At 41.9% G+C, this 13,270-nt stretch overlaps 1 pseudogene; it reads right to left on the reverse strand.

Annotated features, from left to right (window-relative positions):
• Positions 1-12,908, reverse strand: part of LOC122114442 — a 48,075-nt pseudogene extending 35,167 nt beyond the window's left edge.
• Positions 12,909-13,270: the final 362 nt, after the last annotated feature.

Consider the following 13,270-nt stretch of genomic DNA (forward strand, 5'->3'; position numbering starts at 1 on the left):
CTGTTCTATTTTCTTCGTGTGTGGGGGTGGGGTGGGAGTGGGTTCTAGGGCTTAAACTCAAGGTCTGAGATTTTTTTTTGCTCAAAGCTAACATTCTACTGCTTGACCCACACCTCCATTTCTGGATATTTGCTGATAAATTGGAGATGAGTCTCATAGACTTTTGTGTCGAGGCTAACTTTCAAACTATGATCCTCAGATCTCAACCTCCTGAGTAGCTAAGATTACAAGCATGAGCCACTGGCATCCAACATTTTAACTTTTTATTTTATATCTATTTTATCTCATTACATCCCATTCTCTTTCTGCAATGCTGTGAGCAAACCCAAGATGTTGCACCTGCCAGGGAAGTGCTTGACCATTGTTAAGTCACTACCTGGATTTCCAAGTTCTATTCACATGAAGGACATTCCTTTACTTGGAATGGGGAGAATTCTCTAAAACTCAATCACTTCACCCATGCCGATCCCCAAAAAGACAAAAGTGCTATCTTTCAGTTTACCAGTCAAGGCAATGTGATAAAGAAGAAAAGGACTCATGAAACCTTCTTCCTCAAAGTTTCTACAATTAGTTCAGGTACTTAGTGCTGTGTAAATGTATTTCATGTGGCAATATTATTTAAGATTAATATATTCTGTCTAGTCTCTATAGTAACCAGTCTTTCGGCATTGTATTAAGATTGGGGGATTTATTTATATTTAGGCTCACCCAAGAGGAAGATTCTTGTATAATTTATTGTTACATTTAGAGAGCATAAAACCTTTAGGCCACAATGTGTAGTTAATATTCAGAATTAAGTCAGTTTATTATGCATCAACTGGTAGGTCAAATTCAGCTTTGTGTGCTATAATTTATAATACAGGTTTTTGCCTGGAGCAACATTGAAGCCTGGGAGCAGTACTGTGAATTATTACAACTAAATCGGGTACTACCTGCCAAAATATACACCATTGCTTGTATTTCTATCACACAAAGACTATAAACACGATTTCCAAGAGTTTTGCCCTACAAGGACATCTAAATAAAATATCAGTTTTATGACCAGTGTCAGCATTTAGAAACTTAGTTCTCTGACTTGTAGGGGCTTCAGGCCTGAGTATCTGGGCAATTCGCTTCTTAGCCATGTACAAAATGGTGGTATACAGGTTTTATGACTACACCACACGAGCTTAGTTCTCTCTTTTAGTGGGTATACATGTTACACAGCAGCAGAGTATTATGAAGACTATATTTGATAAGTAACTTAAATATATCACTCAATATCTTGACTTAATAAAGTCAAGATATAAAATTCAGAGTGTGTTTAAACTATATTATTAGTTTCTTTCATTGCAAACTATTTGTGGAGGTGTTATATTTTAGTTTGGGGCTTTTTTTTTATTTGGCTTGGTTTGGTTTGGTGGTGAGTTATGGTATTTATTTATTTTAGGATTGCAAGCTGGCCTCATACTTAAGATCCTCCTACCTTAGCCTCCTGAAGGCTGAGATTACAGGTGTGGAACACCTCCCTCCCTTTGTTTCTTGTTTTGCTTTTATATCACTGCTTACCTACCATTTAGATTTCTAACCTAAAACAAGGACAAGTTCTCTTTCCAAGTTGTGGTTTTCAATTGTCATAATTTTAGAGGATTCTTATTTTTACTAATTAATACTTTTTTAGGGGTTTGAACTCAGGACCTCACACTTGATATGCAGGGGCTGTACTGCAGAACAATGCCTCCAGTTCTTTTATGTGCTGGTTATTTGAGAGAAAGAGACTTACTTCCTGCCCAGTCACTTTCCTGGACAGTCATCTGCCTACTGTTTTCTAGGAGGACAGTCTCACATGTAATCTAATTTTTTAATTGCTGAATTCTGTCCTAGTCTCTTCCTATGAAGGTCAAAGTCCAAAATTAATGTTAAAAAATAGCACAGGAAGCTCACCTAATGGAAGATTACATCACACATTCCAGGTACTGGAGAGAGATAGATTTCCGTAATCCCCATTTCTCCTCTCTGAAAGAGATTGCCTAGAGTAAAAGCTTTGGCATCAGTGGAAAAAAAAAAGATATTTAGCCAAAAGGGAAGAGACAATGGGAAACAGATTTTACTCTTCCTGAGGGGGAAAAATTACTTATGATAGTCATAATTATCCAGAGTCTTCAAGAAGAGGAGTGACAAGCAGAGCTTGTGGTGGGAATGAGTTTGAATCATATAAGAAACAAACAAAAAATCCCAGAAGATTCATATTTGTAAGAAGAAAAGTCCTGACTCAAACTTTTGGTCAACTAGCCTAATTATTTATTTACTCATTTTTTTTAGTTAGTGCCAGTAGTATGGCTTGAACTCAGGGCCTTCCCTATTTGCTTAGATTTTTCACTGGAGAGTGGAATTCTACCACTTGCGCCATACCCCCACTTCTAGCTATTTGCTGGTTAACTGTAGATAAGAGGCTCATGGATTTTCTTCCCTGGGCTGACTTTGAATCATGATCTCAGATTTCAGCTACTTGCATAGTTAGGATTACAGGTGTGAGCCGGTGGTATCTGGCTTTAAACTAGCCCTTTAAATCTCTGAGATACCAAAGCTTATTCTTGTACTTTGTAGGAGGCTAATAAGTAAACATTAGTCCTATCTGAAACAAATATAAAAGAACAAAGGGAGAAAATAAAATCTTTCTTTGGCACATCCTATTTGCATGTGTAAAATCCTATTCGTGGGGAAGTGGGCCTCAAATGAAGCATTACAAACCACCAAGCAAAGCCAGGACTTCTCCATTGTTCTCTCCAGCTGTGTCCTGTGTCTGAGATACAGCTCCTGAAATGTATGGGAATGTCCAGGGAAGAAAACAAAAAGTCTGTGACATCCATATCAGCTGTCTCATAGGATGCAGTAGTAGGAAGACTAAAACAGCCATGCAATGGTGACATATAGGGTCTTTTCCAACAATGTCAGTCTATGCACCTGTGCTTCCTTCATAAAGGGCCTAGATGCCTCATTCCTTCATCAAACATAACAAGGACTCACACAATGGCACACTGCTTCCTCCCCCAATGTCAATAAGTTGCTTCAAAATAGCGATTGTATTTCACATGGTCTTTTTTTTATATATATACCCTTTTGGCTTGAATGGGATGCTCACAGGTGTGCAAGGGCTCACCTTTGCCAGCTATGAGGGCCTATCCTGGCCTAGAGGTGTCATTGCCGCCTGTCACCTGCAATGGAAACTCTGGGCCTCTCTCTGAAGGAGAAACTTGGCTCATATTGTGGGCATATGTGTTTGCCTGACTAAAGAGGCCAGGTGTGAAGTCACCTCATGTAAGAGAACGTGCTGCTGAATGGATCACGTGACCGGGCAAGTTGGAGCAGGTGTGCAGCCTGGCAGGCAGACCCCTAACCAGCCTCTGAAAAAATATTCATGGCTGCAGTGTACTGACTGGCTGCTCTTTGGCTCGATCCTCCCACACCAATGAGGCTGAGCTCATGCCAAAGTTCTGTAGCTCCAACATCAGAACTGCAAGCGGCAGCCAGAAAGTAGGGGAATCAAAGGCAGATGATCTTATGGGCAAATAATCACCAACTCAGGAGTCTCCATGCTAGAGGAAACCCCTTAAAAGCCAACGAGGCTACAGCATTTCCCTCATTACACATTTAACAAATGTTTGTGGCATATTCCTGTTAGTTTCAGTATTTCAGAACATTTTTTTTAAAAGATTATCTGTCTGTAGTCATGCAATGGGTTTCATAGCAACACGTCAGTTTATGAGTACAATTCATCTTGATCAATGTCACCCTTTCCATCACTCTTCCCAATGTTTTCTAACCCCACCCATCCCCTCAATTTCCCTAGGGCCATGTTCACATATATACATTGAATATTACAGTTGCATTCTTCCACCCTTCCTCTCTTCATTTATCTACCCTCCTTCTTCTTGACTTCACTCCCCTAACCCCAGAACCTCAAATTCCAGCTTCCTGGTATTCATTCTGTTAGACTGTAAGTTAATTGTTAGGACAATATTAAGCTATCCCACATTTTCTAAATATTACTATGCTCTTTGGGCTTGGCCTGGCACTATATTGTTTCCTGAACCACAAGCAGATTGTTTGTTCTTGTTTAAAGGTTTTTGGAACTATTAGGAGAATTGCCATTGTATCTTTTCTCTGAAAAATCTCTAATATGGTATATATTAGAGATAAAATATGACAGGATCTAAGTATGAAGAAATATATTTCATATTATATAAATTATTATATAAATTATATTATATATAAGATGTATTTCTTCATACTTAGATCCTGTCATGTTATATATACATAAAAATGTATATATATGTATGTATATATATATATATATATATATATATATATGGTTTTTGGTTTGGAGGCTTCCCCCCCCCCTTAGCCCTGCCTAGACTAGAACTGGCTCTAAAGCCAGATTGGACTTGAACTCATTGTCTTCCTGCCTCAGCCTCCTAAATGCTGAGATTAGAGGTATGCATGCATCATCACACCTGGCTTCACATGTTAATTCATATTGAGCATAATTAGCTTTGCAAATAAGAATTTCTAATTAGGGGGGGCAGGGAAGGTGGCTCAGTGGTAGAGCGCTTGCCTTGCGTGCATGAAGCCCTGGGTTCGATTCCTCAGCACTACATAAGCAAAAAGAAAAAAGCCGGAAGTGGCGCTGTGGCTCAAGTGGTAGAGCACTAGCCTTGAGCTGAAGAGCAGAGGGACAGCACCCAGGCCCAGAGTTCAGGCCCCATGACCGGACCACCCCCCCCCCCAAAAAAAAAGAATTTCTAATTAGGATCATTGCTGTTAAGGAGAGAAAGGAAACAAATCATGGATCCTCACAATCACATACACAGATACATTATGCTAAGTGGCAGAAGCCAGGTATGTAAGGTTATAGATATCTGCTTCCACATTCTTTTTTTGGGGGGCGGGGAGGGTCCAGTCATGGGGCCTGAACTCTGGGCCTGGGCGCCGTCCCTCAGCTCTTGAGCTCAAGGCTAGCGCTCTACTGCTTGAGCCACAGCGCCACTTCCGGCTTTTTTTTTCTTTTTCTGCTTATGTGGTGCTGAGGAATCGACTCCAGGGCCTCATGCATGCAAGGCAAGCGCTCTACCACTGAGCCACCTTCCTAGCCCCTGCTTCCACATTCTTAAAGAGATAAAACTATAGGAATGAAAGTCAGGCACTGGTGGCTCACACCTGTAATCCTAGTCACTTAGAACGCTGAGATCTGAGGATTCTGGTACGAAGCCAGAGCAGGCCGACAAATCTGAGATACACTTGTCTCCAATTAACCAGCACAAAGCCAGAAGTAGAGGAGTGGCTTAGCAATAGAGCACTAGCCTTGAGCAGAAAAGCTTGAATTCAAGTCCTGGGAAGGCATACACACACATAAAAATGTGTTCCCCCATGGGGGAACAAAAAGTTTGAGAGCTAGCTCTAAGATTCTTGGAAAGGCTTAGAGTTATTTTCAAATTACTTATGGATAAAGTAAATTAAGGATTAAGTAATTATATAAGAATAAAGTAAAATTACCTAAGGATGAAGTAATCCAACAAGTTTCACAGTCACTACCCTTCTCCAACATCTTATATTTATAACCACAGGTAAAACTAAGAAACATTGACTTTTCTACTTGGGAAGGAAAGGCAAGAAGCTTTAGCATAAAGGGGATGCTTTTCAATCTACTAGGAAGCAAACACCACATGGCAGAGCCATGGAATTATGCCTGGTGCATAAGCAGAGTGAGAAAGTGGAGGGCCCTCAAAAAGATAATGCAGAGGGCTGGGAAGGTGGCTCAGTGATAGAGCGCTTGCCTTGCATGCTTGAGGCCCTGGGTTCGATTCCTCAGCACCACATAAGCAAAAAGAAAAAAGGTGGAAGTGGCACTGTGGCTCAAGTGGTAGAGCGCTAGCCTTGAGCTGAAGAGCTGAGGGACAGCGCCCAGGCCCAGAGTTCAGGCCCCACGACCGGACCCCCCCCCCCCAAAAAAAAAAAGATAATGCAGAATGAATGGATGAGCTGTGACTGCATCACTGAGATTTACTCGATTCCACATACATGAAGAAGCCAGAGGAAAATCTATCAAAGCATAGGCAGGGGCACAGGGGAGTCTGAAATCAACCTAGGTCATAGAAATCAAGAGAAAACTTACAGAGTGTGATGAAACAAGATCAGAGACTAAAATGGCCTTGGAGATTTATAGATCTGATGTCCTAAAATCTGGGGGATGGGTCCCTGATGTCTACCAAGAGAGAAGACAGACTGAGGAGTTCATGGACTTGATCTGGTAGAAATGGTCCTGTCTGCACCCAGGATGACCTTCTCAGTTCTACAAGAGGCCCAGGAGAAGTACACTGGGCTGGGCAAACAGAAAAGAAAACTTGACATCTACAAGACAGGAGTAAAGAATTATTTTCAATCAGTCTGTGCCATGAGAATGTTTAGGTCTAAATTCACAATTTATTTATTGTACACTACATATTGCTATGAACCTTATGCAAGCAGGAAAAATTCACATCAACCCAATGAGTTGGGTGTTAGTAGCTCATGTCTATGATCCTAGCTCTTCAGAAGGCTGAGATAGAAAGATCTTAGTTCAAAGCCAGGCCAGGCAGAAAAGTCCGAAGGCTGAATCAACAAAGACCTAGAAATGGAGCTGTGGCTCAAGTGACAGAGAGTCTGTCTTGAGCAAAGAAAAAAGAAAATAAAAGCAAGAAAAGGGCCCTGAGTTCAAGCTCCATTACTGGCACACATAACACACAAAAGTTCATGTTGAAACTTTGTTCTCAATGCAATCATTTCAGGAGTTATTGATGTCATGTCTTTGTAATTGGGAACAAGGTCCTTATAAAAGTCTTTTCAGGGGCTGGGAAGGTGGCTCAGTGGTAGAACACTTGCCTGGCTTGCCTGAGGCCCTGGGTTCGATTCCTCAGCACCACATAAGCAAAAAGAAAAATGCCAGAAGTGGTGCTGTGGCTCAAGTGGTAGAGCTCCAGCCTTGAGCTGAAGAGCTGAGGGACAGCGCCCAGGCCCAGGCCCCACAACCGGACCCCCCCAAAAAAAAATCTTTTCAGCCACATGAAGACTCACAGCAACCAGGTACTATCCTTGGAAGCTCTTGGCAGCCCTGCCTAGACACTGAACCTATCTCTCTTCAGTCTTGGACTTTGTATCTTCTAGTGCTGTGAGAAATAAATTTCTATCATTTCTAAATTACTCAGTCAGCAGTGCTCTGCTAAAGCAGCATGAACAGATTAAGGTAACATATTATCTGTTTTAGCATGTTAATCTGAAAGCAATCCATGGTGAGCATCTACATTCATTTTGGCTGTGTTGAAAGTCAATGATCTGTTTCCTTTCCTGTGAAATGAAAGCCAAAAAAATAGTCTTTTTTTTAGTATTCACTACTGGCTCTGCCTTAGGAACTGTCCATCGTACTCGATGTGCTCCTACCTGCAAGGAGACAAAGTTGTCCTTGAGAAGAAGCCCTTGTGAAGGAGGATGCTCAGGTTTAGACTACAAGTCCAAGCCTGGAGAAGAACCATGCATAGAAAGGATCCATTAGGAGCTAAGAACCGGATGAGCTAGCTCAGGGAGTAAAGGAATAGCCAAGAACAAATGCTCAGATCTTGAATCTTGAGCCTGGGAGAAAGAACAGCCATGGTGGGTATGAGAAGAAAGAGGGGAGGGGGAGGGGAAAAGAGAGGGAGAGGGAAGAGGGAGAGAGACCGAGAGGAAGAGGAGACAGACAGACAGACAGTGGTCACATAGGACAAAAAGATTTCTCCAGGGCAGTGTGGATGGACTGTAACCATGGAAGGCAGGGTGAGCGAACACTTGTACAGCTCCTTCTAGACTAGTTCTAGAAGACATTTTCCATGATGATTTTTCAACTGCTTGATACCCAGGCTCAAATGGACTCTGCGAGGCCTTCTCTGCCAGAGCAGATCTGTTTCCCCCATCCGGAGGAGGGCAAATCTCCACCCTTTGGCATCTGATGTGAGCTCCCTGAGTAGCGTGGAGTCCTGCCACATCAGTATTCCCACTCCAGAGTCCCTCCAAATACCCCGTAAACATTCATTTACATTTAGATTGTGCTGCTCACCAGTCACACTCTTCCCCTGAAAACTCTTAACAATCCAATTATCAAGAAAACCAACATGCCATTTCTAAGCTTTTTGTGGTGGTGGGGTGGGACAGAGATCTCTCTCCTCTTCCTCCACCTCTCTAGGTAAATTCTCCCATTCCACAGGGAGCAGCACTCAGGTGTCCCTGCCTTGATGGATTTGGTAAAAGCATCCCAGCATACTCCAGGACAACACTGAAAAGTATTTGCCTTTTAAAATAAGGAAATGATAACGATCGAGAAGGCAAGTCATTGAACTATTGTACTCATCTTCAAGTGGGGAGAGGAAAAGTTTGTCAGAGAAAATGTTCAAAAGGAAAAATCTAGCCGAATAGCAACCCTTTTATACAACTACTTAAGGATAATAAAAATATATATTAAAATGCATCCAAGAAAATAAAAGGGGGGTAGAATGTTGAGCCAAGTGTTGGCGCCCACAGCTGTCATATGAAGGGCTGACATCAGAAGTCTGCAAGACTCCAGCTCCATGGAAGGAGGCTGGAGAAAGTGGCAGAAGCCTGTAATCTCAGCAATGACAGAAAGCCCAAAGAAGGCAGACATGAGACCCTATTGTAAAATTAGCCACTGGGCTGGGGGGCGGGGGAAATGTGGCTAGAGACATGCTTCAGCAATATTGTATCTGCCTAGCACTCATGAGGCCCTGAGTTCAAACCCTAGTACCAACAAGACAAGGAAAAGTAAAAGGAAGAAAAAGCCCTGGAAAAACTGCTTTGGAGATGGTGCAATGAGCTGTTCTTTGAAAGGATCAGAATTGGTTTATAATCCCAACTTGGTGACTTCTTAGCTTCTGGCCTTGGGTTCCTTCTTGCATCCCTAATGCTGTGGGATCCAAGAGTTGGAAATGAACTGACCCATGAGGCATATGCACATCTTTGGCACAAAGGAGACATTTGGTAACTGTTCCTCCCTTGCTTGTGAAAGATGGGGCTGGTGATTTGGGGAAAGCAAGAGAGAAGCACTTCCCTGTGAGGCTGTCAACAAACTGTAAGCATACCTATAGACTGCTGTAGAAGGAATACGTTGCTAGCTCAATGCCTTGGCAACTGGGAGCTCTTTCAGCACATCTCAGACCATGGTCTATAGGGCTAAGTTTAAGGGCAAGTGAAAGAAAGGTAATTATTTCTTTGCCCAGTTTTAGTGCTTTATATACCAACTGGGTCATTCTTGAAGATCCACTGAATTCATCCTCTCTGAAATATCAGTGGACTTCTCCTTATGTATTTCCTAAAATCCAAACCAAGTTTCAGCAGAAGGAAATGAAGGAAACAAATCAAAAACAAACAAAACAAAAAGTAAAAAATGGGGAGGGGGTAAGAGGATTAGGAGAAAATCAGTGACTATCAACACTTCAACTCCTGTGTGTGATATGTCAGATCTTGATGGCAAAGATTTGGGATTCCAACTTTAACATACAGCAGAATTAGTAGATCAGTGTTTTTGAGGTCCCAATTGGCTAAGCAGGTTCTTCTCTAGCAGAGTTGGAGAAGAGCTCAGTGGCCTTCAGTCCCTATTTCCTTAACATCCACGAGTCCCAGCTGCCTCCTCAACAGCTTTTTGCCTAACTCATTCTACAACCATCTCTGATGTAGGAAAGGAGTGTCCGTCTTGCTGAGTATTTTGGGAAGTGAGGCACATGAAGAAATTGGGACAGAGAGAACTTGGCCATGAAGCCTGAAAAGCTGCTCTTGGGAATATTTTCATTTGCTATGGTTTATAACCTGCTCCATCTCACGAATCCCTAATTCATCATTAGTGAAAAGAAGCAAGGAATCTAGTAGCTCGTGATAAATGTTTTGGATCAGGTGTATTACGGATTTACCATTGTAAGAGTTCCCCCAGAATATATTCACATCCATGTTCTTTTCAGGCCCTGACAACATGGTTGGAAGGAAGGCCGGGAAGATGGCAGCTTCCCCCCCTTCACAGCTGAGAAATCTGAAATTCATGGAATTTAAGTGGCTTTTTCCAGAACAAGTCAAGAGGAAAACTGGCCCCCATCCTGTTGCCCATGCCATTCAAGCCTACTGCCAATTTTTTTTTGCTATAAAAAATGCAATTGATTGTAAATTATTCACAAAATATGGCGTTTCTTTTTATGTCATTTTATTGTTTCCCATTTTTATCCTCAGCATTACATATTCATCATAGAAAATTTAGAAAGAACAAATAAGTAAAAAAAAAAAAAAGAAGAAGAAGAAGAAAGAAAGAAAGAAAAAAGAGAAAATCCAGATCAACCATTTAGTTCACCAAGGGATAATGGTTAAAGGGAAAAATACGAGAACAATTTACCACCACCACTATGTTGATGGCCTAAGCTACAGTCTCCTGAGGTGATGCAAAAGATGACAGAGTTTAAGAAAAACAATGGTTAAGTCCAAGCCAGCAGCCTGTGTTTTCTGAGGAGCTGCCTTAGAGTGGAGCACTGGGCCTGAGGGAGAATGGGATCAACTTGTTTTACTGTTGAAAGTGGCTCTGTAGAAGAGGAATACATCCCTGCTGTTCCAGAAAGGCAGGGAGAGGCAAGAGTAACAAGAGTGAAGAGTGGAGAGGTGATCTTAAAGGTTCTTTGTCCATGTCATTGGACCAGAAGGCACAGGAAGTGACCACAGGATGGAAGAGGGAGATGGAGTTGGTGAGTCCATGGAAGTCATTCGCTGATTCCCTCTTTGCAAAGTATTTCTCTGCAAAATAGGAGGCAAGGTCTATGTAGGAAGATGGAGAAGAGATTGGGGTAGAGGGGTTTGAGAAGAAAGGAGAGAGGGGAAACTGTCTCAGTGAATGGGAGAAACACCCACCATGAGGGATTCTTTGATGTGTTTGATTTTCCCCAGCAGCATAGGCCGAGGTTGCGTAGACAGAGTTGGAGTAGTGAGTTGTGTGTTAGGCTTCATCAAGCTTACGGTCAATCAAATGAGGATCAGGAAGGAGAGGAGCAAGGAAGTGAAAAGAAATGAAGGGGTAAGGAGAGGAGAGAGGGCTCTGGGAAGCCCTAGAGAGAGGTGAAGCCACACCTCCAGTGAAAGATGGGAACTGGGCTAGGAAAGGATGTAGGCCAGAAAGCGAGAAGATTGTGGTCAGAGAAATAGATGTCCAGAATTAAGACTCCTCAGTTACCAGTCAAGGTCTAAGGTTTAGCCTGGAGGGACCTAAATCAGTAAGTGGCTGAATTAGGTCAGGATAGGATCATTGCAAAGAGAAAGTCAAGGATTCAAGAGGCTGAAATATTAGAAATACCCTGAATATATATAATGAAATCACCACAAGTTGATATAGGGTAGAATGGAAAGGTATAATGTGAGACAGTGCTACAATTTCTGAAGAAAAAAACCAACAACTTTACAACTGAAAGCTGAGTAGTTGGGCTCCATTGCTGTGAGTGTTGGAAACATTGCTGATTATTAGATTTTTGGAACCCTGTCAATCAAGGCACTTTGAGTGTGATGTTACCTAATTTGAAACTGTTGACGAATAGAGACAGTTTCCCCTCCATGGACAAGAAAGCAAATAAACAGGCGAACAATAGAAAACCTTATAATTCATATATTCCCAGCTTCCTCTGTTGGGAAAATTCGATTATCTTGTCTGTAATTTCCTCTGAAGGCTGCCAAGCATTGTTTCTGTAGATATTTGAACCACTTGAACTCATGGAAGTTTTGTTTTTAGATTTTGGTAAGTGGGTTAATTTGAGAACTTTCCCCCTAAAACATTCTTTCTCCCCCCCCCTCTGTCTTTGCTCTTCTTTGTCTCCTCTCCTCTCTTCCTTCTCTCTGTGCCTCTGTTTACTTCTGTCTCTGTCTCTCTGCCCCTGTCTCTGTAGACAGACAGACAGACAGACAGACAGACAGACAGACAGACAGACAGACAGACAGATAGATAGATAGATAGATAGATAGATATCTGTTAGTCTTTCTGGGATTTTAATGGAAAGCTACTGAGGTTTTCAGTGATCTCGCTGTCTTGTGTCTTCTAGATCCTGAGATCTTTCCTTGACTATGCTCAATAGTCAACTAATGAATTGAGAAGCTTATCTGTGCATGTGAGGGTCATCCCTATCCCGTATATCCTGTCCCAATGACTGGGGCTCTGGCAATAATGATGTTATCAAGAGATGACTTTCTGTTGGAGCTCATCAACTACCATTGCACAGAGAGGCCTGCAGTCCTGTAGAGGAAAACTTCAGGATGTGGGCGTCACTCAATACCATTGGCCTCCTTCCAAAGACCCAAACCCCTCCTAACTTTTGCCTGCTCTATATTGCTTTCTGGTTGTTTCGTATATTGTCAATCATTTATATCAGCAAAAAGGGTAGAGTGGCAACAACCACTTCATTCATAGCAATTTCTTCTCTCAATCTGTGTGACCTATGGTTCTCTACTTAAAACTCCACCAAAGTTACCATCCACCTTTAGAGGTCTTATTTTGGCTCTGCATGATCCAGCCCTTTGTAGCAGGAGAGATGTCTAAGGAGATTTGCTTGAACTGAATGTGGGTGATGACCACAGGGATAGAGGGGCAAAAACAAAAACAAAAACAACCCACCAAAAGCAGCCAGGGAAACCCATGTACAAAGATGTCAGCCAAGAATACCTGGGAGGTCAGGGAGGGGTGGATTCATTTCCAGAAGGCTGAAGAGCAGGTCTGTTGGGCACAGGTGAGAACCCTTACTCACCATCAGCTGACTTGCTGTTTCCTCAAAGTAACACCGGGCATCGAGCACTCCAAGTCTAGAAGTGTTGACAGTTCCAACCCTTAAAGGGTTCATGCGTATTTTAAAAAATGTTCAAGTTTTAATCTCTAAAAGATGGGAAAGGATCAAAACATTTCTCATCGCGTGGATCAGAGAAGACACATGTGTCTATATGATAATGCACATGGCAACATGTTTTCCCCCTTCTCAACGTTCCAGAAACGTATAACCTTCCTTGGTCTCACTTATCAACATAGAAAAATAGGAGCTTAGCACACAGTAGGTTCTCAAGAAATGCTAAGTGAATGAATCTCACCAAGGGAAATAAGATTTAATGAAGTTTGATATAATTAACTGTCACCTCTTTTCAATATGATTCTATACTTAATCTCTGTCTCTCTTTTAAAGTCTTTATTTATATATTCTTAAAAGTTCCC

Source organism: Dipodomys spectabilis, unplaced genomic scaffold (assembly GCF_019054845.1).
Source record: "Dipodomys spectabilis isolate Male_0828 unplaced genomic scaffold, ASM1905484v1 ptg000108l, whole genome shotgun sequence".
In the NCBI taxonomy this organism is placed as follows: domain Eukaryota; kingdom Metazoa; phylum Chordata; class Mammalia; order Rodentia; family Heteromyidae; genus Dipodomys; species Dipodomys spectabilis.